General features: G+C 49.1%; 1 protein-coding gene across 1 annotated transcript in view; it reads right to left on the bottom strand.

Moving 5' to 3' along the window:
• LOC146192346 (2-Hydroxyacid oxidase 1-like) overlaps positions 1–15,793 on the bottom strand; it is a 58,467-nt gene extending 42,674 nt beyond the window's left edge. The window contains exon 1 of the mRNA XM_084602449.1: positions 15,556–15,793. The gene's annotated coding sequence lies outside the window, so the exon portion shown is untranslated. The remainder of the gene's footprint in view (positions 1–15,555) is intronic.
• Between the last annotated feature and the right edge of the window lie 2,524 nt (positions 15,794–18,317).

Raw genomic sequence — 18,317 nt, 5'->3', positions numbered from 1 at the left:
GACCCCGAAAGGCCGCAAACTTGCCCTGACTATCGCCAGAAATCAACTCACCCTACTAACGGAACCGGACAAACCCACCCGCATGGGAAACAGTGTAAACAGGGACACGTGCCCCGACCTCACACTGGCCAGAGCAAATACCCCGAGCACGTGGTCGAACTTAGGAGTGACGTTGGGTAGCGATCATTACATAATAACCGCCGATATTGAAACAGCCGGCACCCGCAAGGTTGGTCGCAAGATAAGATTAACCAACTGGGACTCCTTCCGCCGGGATCGACAGACAGGAGGGACCGCAACGGAGAGAGGGTGTAACGGGGTAAAAGGAACACCCAATCCGCCCTCACCTCTGCCCCTTCCGGAATGGGTGCAAGAAATATAAAAAGACCTACGACGAGCCACTACTACGGTCTCAGCCACTACAACTGCACCTGACGTAGACAACCACCTGCTCCACCTGTGGGAGGCTCGCAGGGGGCTCGTCAAGAGGTGGAAACGGCAAAAACACAACAGGAAGCTGAAGCTAAGAATAGCCCAAATCACTGCCGAAGCAGAGAACTATGCTGCCGAGCTGACAAATAACAACTGGCACCGCTTCTGCGACCATCTCCAAGGCACTCTCGGCATGGCTCGCACGTGGTCGCTGCTCCGCGCTTTACTAGACCCCAAACAATCCAAATCCGAGACGAGCAAGGCGATACGTACGCTCCTGCGCAAGGAACAGTGTGACGACGACGCTGTCCTCGCCCAACTAGAACAGCGCTACATCAGCTCTGGCCCGCGCCCCCAGTACAAGGACTACCCCTACGATGACGAGAACAGTCCACTCGACGCTGACATAACAGAGGCCGAAGTCCGAGCAGCTCTACAAAATGTCACAAAGAATAGGGCGCCGGGTACGGATGGCATTCAATACAAGGTACTTAGAAACCTGGACGACCAATCAATCTCCCAGCTGACGTCGTTCTACAACAAAGCCTGGACGACTGGAGCCCTCCCTCAAGAGTGGAAGCACGCCGAAATTACGCTCATTCCCAAACCTGGCAAACAACTCTCACTCGCAACTCTTCGGCCAATCTCGCTCACCTCGTGTATCGGAAAACTATTCGAACACATCGTATTATCCCGGCTCCACCCCCACCTCGAAGCACGAAGATTCTTCCCGGACACGCTGTTTGGTTTCCGACCAAATTTATCCACACAAGATGTCATGCTGCAACTGAAGGAGGAAGTAATGGACCATCCTAGCAAGCTGCAAACGAGGGCGATACTTGCGCTCGACTTAAAAGGCGCTTTTGACAACGTTGCACATGACCTCATCCTTGACAACCTGGCATCGTCCCACTGTGGGAATAGGATGTACAACTACATCAGAGCATTTCTGACGGACCGCACGGCCACCATAGGACTAGGCGAACTACGCTCCGACAATATCGCTCTTACAGACCGAGGGACGCCACAGGGCTCGGTCCTCTCTCCGACTCTTTTCAATGTGGCGATGGCAAAACTGCCACCTCTGCTAGACAACATCCCCCGGGTTCGTCATGCTCTCTACGCGGATGACGTCACAATCTGGGTCACGGGGGGCTCTGACGGCGATGTGCAAGACGCGCTTCAGGAAGCCATCGACGTGGTCCAGACGTACGCCGCCGCTGGCGGGCTAACCTGCGCAGCGGAGAAGTCCGAACTCTTGGTTATAAGCAAGAACAGCCATGGAAGGAGAAAACAGACTCCAGAGATCGACCTTTTCCTTAAAGATGCGCCAATACCACAAGTGGAGAGGCTTCGGGTGTTGGGGCTACACCTCCAATCTAATGGTAGAGCCACACACACAGTACATCTTCTCCGCAAACAAATGTCTCAAATCACCCACATGATAAGACGAGTCTCCAACCGACGAAGCGGTCTTAAGGAGAGGGAAACGCTTCGCATAGTTCAGGCGCTCATCATCAGTCGCCTCACGTACCACCTCCCGTACCATCACCTCAATCGGGCCGAACTAGAAAAACTTAACGCGGCACTCCGGTCGGCGGTAAAGACGGCACTGGGTGTCCCTCCCCACGCGGCCACTCAACGCCTTCTTCACTTGGGCATCCACAATACGGTGGAAGAATTAATTAAAGCACAGCGGGTAGGACAAGTAACTAGACTACGAAGCACACGCACCGGACGTGCCCTACTCGCGAGACTCGGCTATCCAGCCCCCAGCGCCCCCTTACCACCAGATCCGGAGCCCATGGACCCCTTAATGAGAGCAAAGGTCCAAGTGGCCCCAATCCCGAAAAACATGCATCCACACATTAACGCGGGCCGAAGGCAGGCCCGAGTACGGGCACTTCGACGTACATTAAGAAATAATGAATTCGTATTGTACACCGACGCAACAAGCTACCCCGGCAAACCTGCCGCGAGCCTGGCCGTCACGAACGATGACGGTCAGGTACAAGTAACAGGCTCCATCCTCACGACCTCGATCAGAACGGCGGAAGAGACAGCCATAGCCCTCGCCATCCGATACATCTCATCCAACCCCCTGAACAAACACCTGAAAACCTGCACTATTGTCACAGACTCACAGGCAGCATGCCGAGCGTTCTCAAACGGTATGCTGTCTCCCAAAACCCACAAAATCCTTCGTCAGTGCAAAGAAAAGACGCAAACGCCGCTTGTTCGAATACTTTGGGCACCAGGTCACGCATTCCTTTCTGGCAACGAGCGCGCTCACGCGCTCGCCCGCGAACTAATTTGCCGGGCACCAGGAGGGAAGACTGAAGGCGGCCGATTACCAGCTAATACGGAAACCGGAGAGGAAGATGCTCCGAGGCCATCATCAAGCTCTCAGCTATCAACCACCACAGAACCACTCACGTACACACTTACCCTCGAATATTACAGACAACAACGAAGAACACTCCCCGCACCGCACAAATCTCTCTCCAGAGCAGATGCCACTGCTTGGCGACAACTTCAAACGCACACATTCCCGAACCTCTACCACAAACACCTTTTCTTTCCCTCGCGGTACCCTTCAATCTGCCAATCATGCACCAGCACCAAACCAACTATACCACTCCATATGGGCGTGTCCAAAGCCGCAAGGCTTCCCGCCCATTCCCCACCCCACCGTCTCCTCTTGGGAAGCTGCTCTGTCTAGCTCACACCTGCAAGATCAGCAACGGCTGATCGAGCGGGCGCGCGGGATAGCAGCAGCTGCCGGCATCCTGGACTGAGGAGGCCGCCTGAAGTGGACACGACCACCTAATCACCAGTGCCTAGTTATTGGGTTTAAATAAATGTTTTTTCCTCCTCCTCCTCCCAAAATAGACCTCGACTCCGCCTGTTGAGCTCGACATCAAGTGGTTACACAACCGAAGAACGTGCAGAAGGCGGAGAACGCTGGTCAGCGCCGCGCATGCGTGGACCACCCTTAGCCAAACGAGACCCTGACATTGTCAACTGGCGCAGTCATGGGCTACTATAATGAACATCACGTCGCACGTACGCTGGGAAAAGTTCAAGGAAGTCATTAGAATGTACATATCCTGTTGAACTCAGCTGCACAACCGGAACAGCAGCAGTCGCCCTAGCCACCTGCTGCGACGCCAGCAGGGCCGGAGCCGAAGGTAGCGAAGGCCAGCGAGGCGAGGCGACGAGGCACCACGGAAGCGAGGAGCTTTTGCAAATTTATTTACATGATGGTAGAGGTTTCAGAGAACGTCTCTCAATGTCCCCAGAAATGATCAGACCCCGGTTTTTTGTCGTGTCCCTAGGTGCCTAGATAGGGAATATTTTGTCCTTGAGCCCTGGCCAATAGAAGAACACCAATTGGCATTTTTGCACAGAGCACCACAAGGAACCGCCTTCTGGATTCCTTCACGTAGACGAATAAGTCACCAACTTCCCACGGGTAGACCTGGCTCCTGACGCTGCGGAAGCGAAGGTAACATATTGTTGGCGCGTCTGTTCTCTCAGGCGTACTCTCGGTAACTGTAAACCGACCACAATGCCGGGCCGGAGATGCACGCCTCTTTCCTCTACCGCTGCCTTTCCTCCGTGGGAAGAGGTTATTTCAAGGGCAGCCTCTCGTAGTGGTCGCCGCATCGGGATATCCGATGCCACGCGAGCTTGTTGCTTCGCGCAGCCGTCGTCGAGGCAGGTCTGTAGTTATGTCCAGGTTGATATAAGCTTCCTCAAGTGCCCCTGACAGTGAAGGCACGCTGGTGCCTTCGCAGACGTGAGCGCATAGACATTACAGCTCCTCCGCTGACGGGATGATCTCGGACGGCGAGGAGTGCCAGCTGCTTGACGTAAGATATCAGCGTCTTCGTTCAAGGGATGTGTCACACCTAAATTGCAATAACTGACGCCACAGATAAAGCAAGCGCCAGCAAAACTCTCCGGCAATCAGGCTGTTGTGCCCCTCATCCTAATCGCGGTCACTGTCGTAATACGGTTAAATTGAATTTCTTTTGCCTTTTCTTGAACAAGAAGCAATTTAGTAGGTCATAAAGGAAAAATTACATCACATAAACACTTTGTGTTATATCAAAGCACATTTCTTTGCCCACTCAATAAGAATCAATAGGCACGCTCAAGCCATCGACGTGAGCATTTGCATTTTTTTTTTATCGCACTCTGAAACACAAATCTTGGAGCGCGAGGCTCCATCTCAGCAATTGAATGTTTTTGCTTGACATTTGTGATAGCCATGTCAGCGGGTAGTGGTCTGTCACAAAGACGAACAGGGTTCCGTAGAGGTAGCATGCCAGTTTTTGGCAGGTAAGCACACTCTTTTTCCCATGCACTAGTAGGCCTCTTCTCTCGCTGTCAGCTTCCTGCTAGCGAAGAGCACCGGATGTTAATTTCAATTTTCGTCTTCTTGACAGAGAATCACACCTAAACCACGGGTACTCGCATCACATTGAACAATAAAGAGTCAATCATATCTCGGTGCACGCAGTTCAGGGGAGCTGGACAGAGCTGCCTTAAGCGCCTCAAAAGTACTGCCCATTTCTTTGCTCTACCGTACTCTTTCCGGGGCGTTTTTTCTCAGCGCATCGGTCAGCGGAGCGGAAAGCTCAGAGTAACAGGGTATGTATCTTTGATAATACCCTGTAAGCCCCAGGAATGTTCTTAATACAGTTTTGTTTGGCGGCTGCGGGAATTCAGAGACTGCTTCAACTTTCAAATCATCTGGCTTCCTTTTACCTTGTCCCATGACATGTCCCAAGTATCTCACTTCTACTCGCGCCAGTTGGCACTTTGCGGGCTGTACAGTAAGACCTGCACCCTTTAAACGGCCGAAAATGTCGCGAAGGTCAGAAAGATATGTTCTCCCCAAGTAGCTGAAGATATAGCTATATCATCTAAGTATGGGAGAGCGTAACTCTCGGCACCTTTCAGCGCACGGTCCATGAGTCTGGAGAAACAAAACGGTGCATTATTTAGGCCGAAACTCAGGGCGAGAGGTCTGAAGGTGCCCACAGGTGTGACGAAAGCAGAATAGTGGCTAGCTGGTTGGGTCATAGGCCTTTGCAGTAGCCTCGGACTATATCCAGAGTGGACACGTAGTTCGCAGTGCTTACTTTCTCTACGCGCTCTTCCACGTTTGGAATCGGGTATGTTTGATCTTTTGTTATTGAATTTAGCTTCCGATAATCTATGCAAGGACGAGGGGCTTTGAAGCGGAACTTCTATTAGTATCACAGGTGACGCGCAGGCACTTTCGCATGGTTCATTAACTCCCAGTTCGAGCATGCGTTCCACCTCCGCCTTTAGTATCTCCTGTTGACGCGGAGCCAGTCTGTAAGGCCGTAACTTTACGGGTACTTCAGAAGTTAGCTCGATATCATGAGCGAAAAGCGCGGTCCGCCCCAGTCTCTTCTCTGAGACCGTCGTATTCCAAGATTAAACTGTGCAAATCCGTCCACTGCGTTTCGGTCAAGCATTCAGCAGGCGCTGCCACTTTCATAACTTCGTCAGCCTCAATACTTTTTTAGGACCGTACATTTTAGGAATTTCCGTAATTACTTCTTCACTGACATTTAAAACCACATTAATTGTCGGAACCTCTGCCACACATCGTTTAATGAGGTTGTGATGATAAATCATTATCTCTCTGCGCCTTCCTTTCCGCTCAATGGCGTAGCTTGTTTCGAAAAGCCTCTTCATAGCTCTGAATGGCTCTTCCTATTGAACCTCGAGCTTATTTAATCGAGATGGTGGCAGTACGAGGACTTGGTCTCCTTCCTGATACGACCTCAGCCTCGAATTACGGTCGTAATAACTTTTCGCCCATGTCTGTGCCTCTTTCATGTTTGCTTCTGCGAATTCTCGACAGCGGTGAAGACTTTCTAGTAAGTCCAAGATGTATTCAACTACAGTTGGATCTGTGTCTTTCGACTCCCATGATTCTCTTAGAAGACGTAAAGGTGAGCGCAAGGCCCGCGCATACACGAGCTCAAAAGTACTAAATCCCGTCGCCTGATGAGTGACCGTGCTAAAGCAAACATAGCGGGAATACGTGCGTCCCACTGGCGTTTCTTTTCAAATAGGAGCGCTCGCAGTATTCGCTTCAATGACGGAATGATACCGTTCAACGCTGTTCGACTGTGGGTGATAAACAGGGCTGTGAATTATTTTAATTCCACGTTTATCTAGGAAACCTGAGGTGAGAACATTAGTGAAGATGGTGCCATGGTCGCTTTGAATTTCCTGTGGAAATCCTATCCTTGACAAAATGGACAGGAGTGTGTTTACTACTTCCACCGAGCTCTGCTATTTGATGGGGATGGCCTCCGGAAACATTGTGGCTGGACAAATAGCGGTCAGCAAGTATTGATACCCTGATTTTGTCACTGGGAATGGCCCAACTACTACCAGCCGGCGAAAGGCGTGCGGCTACCCCACCCTCTGACAATTGTCGCATGCCCTGACATAGTCTTCAACGTCCCTGAAGCAACCAGGCCAATAAAATTCCGATAGCAAACGGTTTTTGGTCTTACGGACCCCCAAGTGTCCCGACCAATTCTCTCCGTTGCAAAGGGACAAGATTTCGGCCCGGTCAAAGATGCGGCCTTTGTTGCAGCTGTAGTGTCGATACAGTATTCTATTTCTCACCGGAAAGCTAACATTTTTACGAGCGACTCCATCCTTTGCCGTGGGCCACATATCTTTATGAGTCGAATCTTCTGCCTATTATTTAATAAGGGTAGCTCTGGTTACCTTCCCCAGAATTTGGCCCAGCGAATCTGACTACGGAAGCACAGACATGCCCCTCATATTTGATCACTTTGCTTTCTGATCGCCCTGGCTTGTTTGAACTAGCTTCCTCCGTTTCTGCTACCGTTTCCTCGCGGAGTGATGTGGGCGGTTGCTCTTCAAGTTCATTAATTTGTCTGTCTGGCTCCATAGCCTCGCTCTCTTTTTGACAGCACTTCTGCAAAGTTACAGGCTGCGCACATATGTCAGGTGTTTCTACTACATCCTCTCTTGAGTTCGGCTCTCTCATCTCCAACTTAGCAGCAGAGCACGCGCCTTAGTCTCGTGAGAACCTGAACGCCTGTAAAACTTACCTTCCGCTTTAAGAAGTTGGTTCGTTCGGTTAGAGAACAAATATGGGTACGGAGGTGGTAGCTTGTTTAAAACCGCCGCCTCAGTTCGAACCTCACCACACAGTCCACTGATGAACACGTCCGCTAGTGGGAGACAAACACTTGCTTCCTCCAGTATAGGTTTGATCCAGGCGCATTTGCCGTTGTACTGAATTTGCGCAACGTAGTCCGGATGCACAAGATCAATTGTCGCTCCACTGTCCCTGAGCACCGGACACGTTTTTTCATTTACAGTGAGACTGAAGATATACTGACTGAGCAACTCCTCATTTGGTACTGGATCGCACGCGTAAGCGTATGTTACTCTTGGTTTGTGACATCCAGCAGCGACGTGCCCGGTTTCGTTACAGTTGTAGCACGTGAGTTGCTTCCGCGCCTCAAAAATCGTTTTCTTTGAGCGGTCATCAACCTCCATTTTTTCCGACTCATTATCTGACTTCTCAACTTTAATAGGCTTCTTTGTAGCATCTATTGTTCCACTCTTAGGCTTAATTGCCGCTCTCTCTTGGCGTTCTGTCCAGCTCTTCCCTTTGTCTACCGGCTTAGCGGAAGAAAATTCCTCTCGGATGTTCCCTCGGCGGGATAAATATTCATCCGCCCATTCGGCCACTGCTTGCACCGAGCTGACACTGGCCTTGTCCAGTATCCAAAGTTTCATTGGCTCTGGCACCTTCGAAAGAAACTGCTCGATAGCGATGACGTCTAGAGCCTTACTATACTCATCATTGACCTTGGGGCCTTTTACCCATTCTATCACATTTGCTTTCCACTGATAGCCAAACTCTGCATAGCTAGCACCTTGACTCTTCGTAATGCTCCGAAATCTTTGCCTGAAAGCCTCTGACGACAGACAAAATATCTTGAGCAGGCTCTCCTTTATTGTAGTCGTCGGAGTCCTCCACAGAGAGTCTAGCGATTACATCCGCTGCCTTGGACGGTAGCAAGCTCAACAAACGTCGCGGCCAAGAGCTGCGGCCAAACTGTGCTTTCTCGCAAGCTCTCTCAAGATTAACCAGATAGAGGCCTATGCCTTGCCCAACTTTGAAGGGCTGTAACAGTTTTTATAGGTCATAAAGATCTTGTCGTGCAACTGCCTCTACTGCTTGAACACCAATCGTCTTTTAGAGCTCAACTTCGAAACGGAGTTTCTCAACTTCCAGCTCTAGCAGTTGTTTCTCTGTCGCTTGAGATCTCTGAATCTCTTGCCATGCTTCTTCTATTAGTCCGCTTTCGATATCCGAAGATTCTATTGCCACTATAATCTCGGATTTCATCATCTCTGGACTAATCCTAATGCCTAGCTCCTCACTCAGACTTACGAGCTGAGTATTGAGCAGCCGCTTCAAATCCATAACTGACAGCAGTGTGGCAACGCCGTGGACTCCACGAAGTACATCAATTTACGCTTCTGCGGCTGGCCTCACCAGGAAGAAGATTACACCTCTATCTTAACAGACTGGCACCCAAAAAGAAATGCCAGCCCTCACCAGACCGTAACTGACAGTCTCTGCGATCTCGGCGTGCTGTCTTCCTTTGGTCAGCCATGCTCGATTCCACCGCTGCCACCAGTTGCTGCGACGCCGGCAGGGCCGGAGCCGAAGGTAGCGAAGGCCAGCGAGGTGAGGTGACGAGGCAGCACGGAAGCGAGGAGCTTTCGCAAATTCATTTACGTGATGGCATAGATTTCAGAGAAAGTCTCCCGATGGCCCCAAAATGGCCAGAACCCGGTTTTTATACACAGTCTTGTCCTAGGTACCTAGAAAAGGAATCCTTTGTCCTTGAGCACTGGCCAATAGAAAAGCACCAATTGGCATTTTTGCACACAGCCCCACAAGGAACCGCCTTCTGGATTCCTTCACGTAGGCCGCGGAGCATCGACGAATACGTCACCAGCTTCCCGCGGGTAGAGCTGGTTCCTGATGCTGCGGAAGCGAGGGTATCATATTGTCGGCATGTTTGTTCTCTCAGGCGTACTCTTGGTAACTGTAAACCGACTACAATGCTGGGCCGGCGATGCATGCCTCTTTCTTCTGCCGCTACCCTTTGGAAGAGCGTATTTCAAGGGCAGCCTCTCGTAGTGTTCGCTGCATCTAGACATCCGATGCCACGCGAGCTTGTTGCGTCGCACAGGGCCTTGCTGCGGAACCGCCGTCGTCGAGGCAGGCCTGTTGCTATGTCCAGGTTGATATCCGCTTGCTCAAGCGCCTCTAGCAATGAAGACACGCTGGCGCCTTCGCAGACGTGACCGCACAGACATTACACACCCAACAAGGAGATAGTGCACTTCGCGGATTACACATCATTATTTACTCCTATTCAGTATATCGGAACTTCCTCATGGGCACAATACTATTAGTAGCTGTTGCACCTCTCCAGGGAAAAACGCAGCCAAATATCTTCCGGAAACATAAAATCACATGAATCCTTGACCGCGAGGGGTTCGAGGCAAACGAGGTGGCAGACTGAATCGAGTGTGCTCAAAACTAGCGCTGAGGAACACTTCTTTTCTTTTATTTGTCCTTTCATATAAATTAAAAAAAGAAAGTAACAGGAACAGAGACGGAGACGGAGCCCGGACCAGCAAAGGGCTGCGGGACTTAAACCAATACAAGGAAAAAAAAAAAAAAAAATCTATGCGCCCAAAATAAAAGGATGTATAGTTTGAATATAAATTGGAACGGAACAAAAAGAAGGCGCACTAAGGATAAGACGGCATATTGATGACATAATGTCGGAGAACAAAGGGGAGAAAAGAAGAATAACGAGAAGAAAGCCAAAAAAGATGAAAAACTCCACGATCTCCGCGCAGACGCTCTGCCCTCCCCCTCCTCCTGTTACTCCTGCTACTTGGGAAGACTGAGATATACCCCCAACACACACACACACACACACACACACACACACACACACACACACACACACACACACACACACACACACACACACACACACACACACACACACACACACACACACACACACACACACACACACACACACACACACACACACACACACACACACACACACACACACACACACACACACACACACACACACACACACACACACACAAATTGTTGAAGAAGGCAGGGCCTGCCGTCAACTATAGACGTACACATTTTCCAACATTTTCTAATGCAGCATAACTTTTCCCGAATGCTACGAGAATGTCAGTGATGCGAAAATACTCCGACACACTTCCATGTAATGTGGGGCTGTGTTGGTCCAAATCTACTAGACACACATGATTGCGCACTCTTTCGAGGAGCAGTTGAAGACATCGCTGGCCGGCTCAGACTACTGACCTGCGCTCTGGTGACCTATGCCGGAGCAGCGGACTAAGCCGCCGGTGTCCTGCACTAGGGATGCCGTGCACGTTTCAAGGCGCCCGTCGATATTTCCGGAGTCCTCCACTACGGCGTCTCTCATAGCCTGAGTTGCTTTGGGACGTTAAACCCCACAAACCAAATCAATCCTTTCATCCTGAAATCAATAAACGTATACTGTTGCTCAGTGGTGACAAACCCGGTAGCCACAAAGGAGGAGAATGCTGTTGCCCTTAAATCATATTGGGCTGACGTGCGCCCGGAAAAGAACTAAGCAATTCGGCGGCAGCGGTAACAGGAAGCACACCTGTAGGTCATTGAACTACGAATGCCCGTTGGATTCGGCGCGGCTCAATTTAAAGTAAGCGCAGAAAAATTTAGACAAAGCAGTCAAAGGATACTGGAAAAGTTTGGGAGAGCACGGAAACTGCTGTGCTTGCCTGCAACCATTCCAGACTAATCTCGACGCATCCCCGGCTACAAAGAAAGACATAAAGGCGCGTGTCGCGATACCGAGCATGAACAAACAGAGGAAGATCGGTCTGTTCACTACAGTTACAGTGATAATGCTGAATTTTGTCGGGTGTTGAAAATAAATGTTCGCGAGGCTGCGAATGTGAATACCAGGAGAGAGAAACCCAGCAGGGCTGATTCGAGGGCATACTAGCCAGCGAGGAAGAGAACATCGGATACACTTGGTAACCTCAGCATAGCAGGCAGTAAAAACATAGGGCGGGAAAGGGGGGAAGGGCATCGCTGGATTCTCAGCTACCGATCGCTGCGATGCCGATAAGCATTCCTTAAAACAGCAGTCTGGACTGTCGAACTTCACAACAGGAATATTCTGCTAATTTGTTTTGCAGGATAAGCTGCCTGTCTTGAAGTTTGAGAGGACCTCATGGGATAGTAAGCGAAGCAGGAGAAAACGTTGGCATAAAACCGCGGCGAACGAGGCAAGCCGCTCTAGAGTAAGGCTTGGACGCTCCAGCATGCAATAAACATGAAGATGTGCCTCTTTTCGATGCCTGGCAATAGGGAACGCCTTAAAACAAACACCTCGGCGACGGAAATTCTTAGTGACATTTGAGGCCTACTTGATACAGACAGTGCTGATACGCAAACGTTGACTGCACATCATAATGAGATCATTATAGAGCGGTATCTCGAATTAGCTTCGCTTTTAACGCATTGCAAATTGTGCTTTATTGCTCCGCTACAAGAGCCCGGTAATCGCCAACGTCGTCAGTCCGATGGAACTTAGATTTCGTGGATGATATCTTCACATTCTTATGTTCTTCCAGGAATAATTTCATTGATTTCTGTTTCGTCATTGACGTCGCTGCACGTGAATTACATACAAACATCGCACATCTCATTTGACAAGGTCATACTCTTAGCCGAAAGTCGTACACAGCCAGGCACTGAGTAGATTGCAAAGGGTATTCTTCAAGGTATGTTTCAGACATTTTCGGGATACTCTCGGGCTGGGCTCCATATAGTCCCTTTAGTTCAGCTCGGGCTGGGCTCCATATAGTCCCTTTAGTTCAGCTTTGGATGAACGATGATTGAGATGCTTTACCAATGGGCATGTTCTGCGCCGAGAGTGGTTTGTATATGGTAATTCAGAGGTCTTGTGATTACGGAGTCTTACAAAAAATGCAGCCAAGAACGTTTAACGCGAAAGAAACTATATCTACGCAGACGTTTCGAGGAAGCCCCTCAGCCATGCACTTGCACACCGCATTCATTACGTTACCTTGAATTCTGCCACCAAATTTGAATATATTTTGTGTGACTTCCGCATTGATTTGGGTTACAGGAATATGTGCCAAGTAAAAGAGCAGAAAGTTAGGTGGGCGGATGAGGTTAAGAAGTTCGCAGGGGTCAAGCGGATGCAGCTAGCACAGAACCGGGTTAATTGGAGAAATATGAGAGGCCTTCGCCCTGCAGTGGGTATACATCCCAGTAAAAAAAAAACAAAACAAAAACAACTACACAACTGTGTGAAAAGTTTGACAAGATATCCTGTAGTTCTGTCGTAACCATGAGATTTTTATCTAGTTGTGTAGTATTTTTCGGTAGTTCTGTAGCACTTTTCTGTTGTAACTACAGAACGTTCTGATGTTACTACAGAATATTCTGTTGTCACAACAGGTTTCCCGTCAAAAACCGCACAGAAATTCTGTCGTAACATCAGAAAATTTTCTGTAGTTTTTTCCGACTGGGATCAACCTGACCATGTCAGGCTGATGATGATGATGATGAAAAGAGCTATTGTTTTGGATTTTATTGGCAAGAAGGTCCTCAATTACTATCACACCTGAAGGAGCAATTATATTTTGCCCATAAGTTGAAGTGAGAAACATGTTGAACAAAGAAATACGAAACTGGGAGCCTCAATTTAGCTTTTATTTTAGGTCATAAGCTTCAATAATATGGGGTATCTGTTCGTGCTTAGGGCTGGTCTCCGAAGAATTCCGTTAAGGGCCCCATGTCACAGAAAAGCTGGCCTTGTGGGTGTAACAGAAATCAGAAGAAAGTAAAGGAACAATAAAAGTTCTGCTGAAACCTGCGGAGTCGAACACTGTTCCTTGGAAGTGCGAGGCGAGCACGAAACCACTCCGCCACAGAACCGCATTTATCCTCTCCGAATAAAGGTGGGTCTAATGTGTGCATTACCTTATGATTGCAAGGTAATGTTTCGGTGCGTCATTAGAAACCAATTCCGGAAGTTATAGTTAAGCGAGTAGCAAAGAGCATTCCCGCTTTGCTTACCTGCGGTGCAGCCTCATTGGAAAATTCATTTGATCGTACGGCGCTGCCGCAACAGGTGGCGTGAGCCGCCACTCGATTCATACCCTTGTACACCCATCCACCACCGTCAAAGCATCGGGGTTTAAGGACAACTAGCGAGACCTCTATAACGAAATCAAGTTGAACACTTAAAGGCGAAGCTTAAGCGTCCAGTGATTATTTTTATTTCTCCTTCGATTTTCGCAATAATAGAAAGCCGGTTGTGGTGAAAAGACACACACAATTTATTTGACATGATGTTTTAATGCAGGTAACCGGAAAACACAATAAGTCCCAAATTCAGCCTCCTACCTTTAAATGTTCATAATTTTCAATGTATACATCAGTGCAATCTTGGTTATTGGATCGCCAGCCACGTTGCTCATATCCTTCGTTGCTTAAAACCACCCACAAAAGAACGGCAGCTACACATCCTCGCACGCCTTCCGACAGCGATATCAGTGTGTTGATATTTAGTTTGTACATCGTCCCGTAGGTGTAGTTCTACGATGCCAAGTCAAATGGTCCACATCCTCGTGCTGCTCCCAGTGCCGTTGCTCAGTTTGCTGTATCCCGTCCGCTATCGATCTTGGTTGCACTTGAGAATCCAGACAGCGGCTTCCGCCAACCTCTCCACCGACGATCGACCTGTACGCCTCCGTTTCTCGACTGCCCCGCCAGTTGCTCCAGTTTCCCGTTCGTCCGGGCAAAGATCAGCAAGGGGCAACGGACTACTGGCCAGTACACACGTGCACGAATATGCGCACATCACTGAAACATCCCGATACCTGCAGCTGCTCGCGTTCCACAGGCCAAGTGAAGCCCAACAGTTCGTACGATAAACTTCCTAATACATCCCTTACTCTAAGTATATACGGCTAAGACAGTAGCACAGATCGCGAAGAAGTCAAATTTTCTTTCTATGTTATATACCAAAGAAGGGATCATTCTATTAAAAAAAGGCAAGCTATAAACGTAGCTTTTCTAGTTGCAATTTTTCGTTCAGAACATTTGATGATGAGATCGTGTGCATTTGTTGTTAAATCTAGTTATGCTTCCTACACAACTCTCAACGTCAAACCTGGGGTATCTGTTTTGTCAAGCGCATTAGACTCATTTTGGCATAAAACAAAAACAAACAAAAGAACTCTTTAAACTCTTTTGGCTCTGAATTGAAAATGCACTTCAACTATACAAAAAATATGAATAAATACACGTGCAGCAAAATAATATTGATCGATCGATATCAGTTAGCTCAAACGTTCTGTGGCTCTGTAATTTTGTACAACTTTTACCGCTAACTAAAGCGCATGCACGCACGCACACACACATACACGCACGCACACACGCGCACACACACACACACACACACACACACACACACACACACACACACACACACGCACACACACACACACACACACACACACACACACACACACACACACACACACACACACACACACACACACACACACACACACACACACACACACACACACACACACACACACACACACACACACACACACACACACACACACGCACACAGTTAATCATTTAATCGTATCGGTTGATATAGTCCTCGTGGGCAATGCGGAAACGCACAGTTTGCTCCAACAATTAGGAATATCCGAATTTGGCTCGTAACGCAGGCTCCCGAAATTATAACAGGGGTGAGCCCAAGTTGAACAGTGCAGCGCATAAGGGGCTCTTGCATGGTTTCATGCAATCACGCGGAGATAGAAGCGACGCTGCGACTTTCCGCGTGGGAGAGCAATGTGCAGCAAGCAAGCGACAATTGTTGGCAAGCGCCTCACCTCGTGTTCGGCAGCGTCCGGTGCGCTGAGGCCGAGCCCCACTCACACCAAGTATCGTCCCCTATTTCTTGGGCAGTCGTCGCTAGAAAATACTTCTCAGCTCTGTATTATCCAGGTGGTTCGCGCTTGCTTTCTTCGCGTCGTGCCGTTTCAACCGACAGCTGCTCTTAACGCAACGTCTCCACTGCGCGTGATTCACAGAACGGCGTCGATCCGCTAGATTGACGCGCCTGTCCTCGGCCGCCGCCCTCACCCACGCTGAGAACGCCGGAGGAAAAAAAAAAAAGAGCGCCGGCGAACGAACGGCAGTGAGCTCTGCGGGGAGCAGGACGGAAGGGAAGTATTTGTTGCTGAAGCCTCCCTCGTAGTCGCTTCAGACGGCTGCGCGTCGCGTCTTTTCTTTGCATACTTTCTTGCATGTATTTTTCTCGCCTTCTGTTTGTACGCGGCAATGGAGGCAGTCCAAAGGCGTATGCACTGTATCCATTTTCATTCACGTGGTCGCAGCAGTAGCTTTGCAGATCATTGAGTTATTGATAGCAAATGTGCGGTCATGTTCTGCAGACGTCGGGACCAGCAATGACGCGGTGGCGACGAGTCCAAACGGGGTTCCGCTTTTGAGTCACATCGCTTTGCGTCAACCACAGCTGCACTGAATGGAAGATTAAGGGGGCACGCTTTGAAGCTGCGTTTGGAATTTTTCTTCATACTTCTAAATTCTAAAAATAAAATAAAATAAAAATCTGTGTAATAGCATGCAATTCTAGATTAATTAAAATATCAGCTTAATAAAGTATGCGTATTTTAACTGAAACTATGCGCTTCGAAATGAATAGGCGCTTCATTTTTATTTTAATAACGTTGTTTATTGCCTTAGGGCATAAAGGAATATGTAAAAGGAAAATTAAAACGGGGAATAAATGAAAGAAAAAAGGTTGGCTGTCATAATAAAGTTCAAGAGTGAACGATGATAAGGCCCTTGCGTCCAAGCAATGTACGAAGACGGGTTGTTCGGCGAAAGGCGCACAGTCGTCAGGTGCCGAATTCTCGTCGGCTTCAGTGCCGGGCAAACCAACAAGTGGGGAATATCTGCCTCATTATTTTGTGAGTTGCAAACAGGACATCCTGGACGTTGATATAAATATTCCTATTGAGGTCATGTTCGTGTTACAGCAGGTGTGAGGCCTACCTCGACCTGGATCCTCCGTAGCGCTCCGGGTAAAACCGCTGGGGAGGGTTACTGCGCACTGTGGGACAAGAGCACATGTGCGGCGCCGGAGGTGCTCTTTTCTTTTGAGAAGTGGTGCATCATCCAAACTGAGGAAGCGTGGCATTTCTGAGGGTAGAGTCACCTGGAGGGTAGCAGAATCTGCAGATCTTTGCGAACTGAGTAGGTCGCGTGGGACCCACTCAATTCGAACGGTTTGCGAGATGAGAGCCGCCAGTCGATGTATAGTCTGGCAGATTTCTCGTAGGGAGCAGACGTGTTGCCTGAAGGGAGTCGGTGAGGATGACAATTTTGTCTGTAGGTAGTATAGGTTATGATGGATAGAAAGCGAAGCGCGTCTTGTACGGCAACCAGCTCAGCACAGAAAGGAGAAGTATGTTATTGATATCTGAATGTCCTATTAAGCATCGGCTTACAAGGACAATGGATTTGCAGGGGCAGGGAATTAGATGCTTTATCGTCTTTATGATTTTCTATTGTCACAAGAAAATATGAAGGAGGGCAGTGGCGAGGGGCAGAGCGCTCGCGCTCGTTCCGGCGGTCATTCAATCATTCCTTCGTCCTCAGTCATGGCTTGATGTTCTCGGCTTGCCACCACGTTGCAATATATAGCGTATATAGTGCGGCGTTCATTTTCCAAAAGCAGACAGAGTTTTCCAAGTTTAAAGTAGCAGCGGCATCAACATTGTCGGTGTCATTTTTTGTTTTAACAATGACCAGATTCCAAGAAACAATAAAACCGTGGGTGACACTGCACAATCTGCTTTAGATAATTTACTAATGCTCTCGTTTGTCGCCTCCGGTTCATTTCTAGTTTAGCGTGCGGTACCAAAAGACCGCAGAATACTCCCGGCGAGACATCGCCACTTTCGCCTCGCTTTTTGCATCCAGAATTGCGAGCCAGCACTGGAGTTTTCCGTCCCGTCTTTTATGCTGTAACAAACAATCTATTGAGCGGGAAACAGACCTTGCCGCGCTTTCACCACACCAGTCTTCTAGCATTCGTCAAAAGGCCAATCGCCCGACTGAGCCAAAGCCACACGATGAGGAAGTGCCATGGACCACAACGCTAACATTAACATACTGTAATGTCTGTGCGGTCACGTCGGCGAAGGCGCCAGCGTGTCTTCATTGCGAGAGGCACTTGAGGAGGCGGATATCAACCTGAGCCTAGTAAGGCCTGCGTCGACGACGGCGGTCAAGGCCCTGCGCGAAGCAACAAGCTCGCGTGGCATTGGATATCCAGATGTGTGAAACGCTACTGGAGGCTGCCCTTGAAATTACGCTCTTCTCAAAGGCAGCGGTGGAAGGAATAGGCATGCATCGCCGACCCAGCATTCTGGTCGGTTTACAGTTACCAAGAGTACGCCTGAGAGAAGAGACATGTCGTCAATATGATATCTTCGCTTTCAAAGCGTCAAGAACCAGGTCTACCCGTGGGAAGCTGGTGACGTATTCGTCGACGTGCCGTGGCCTACCTGAAGGCCTTGTGCTGCTGTGTGCAAAAATGCCAACTGGTGCTCTTTTATTGGCC

This window comes from Amblyomma maculatum, chromosome 4, assembly GCF_055883805.1.
Source record: "Amblyomma maculatum isolate TAMU_Amacu chromosome 4, ASM5588380v1, whole genome shotgun sequence".
Taxonomy (NCBI): domain Eukaryota; kingdom Metazoa; phylum Arthropoda; class Arachnida; order Ixodida; family Ixodidae; genus Amblyomma; species Amblyomma maculatum.
This window is presented reverse-complemented; position numbering and strand designations above follow the sequence as displayed.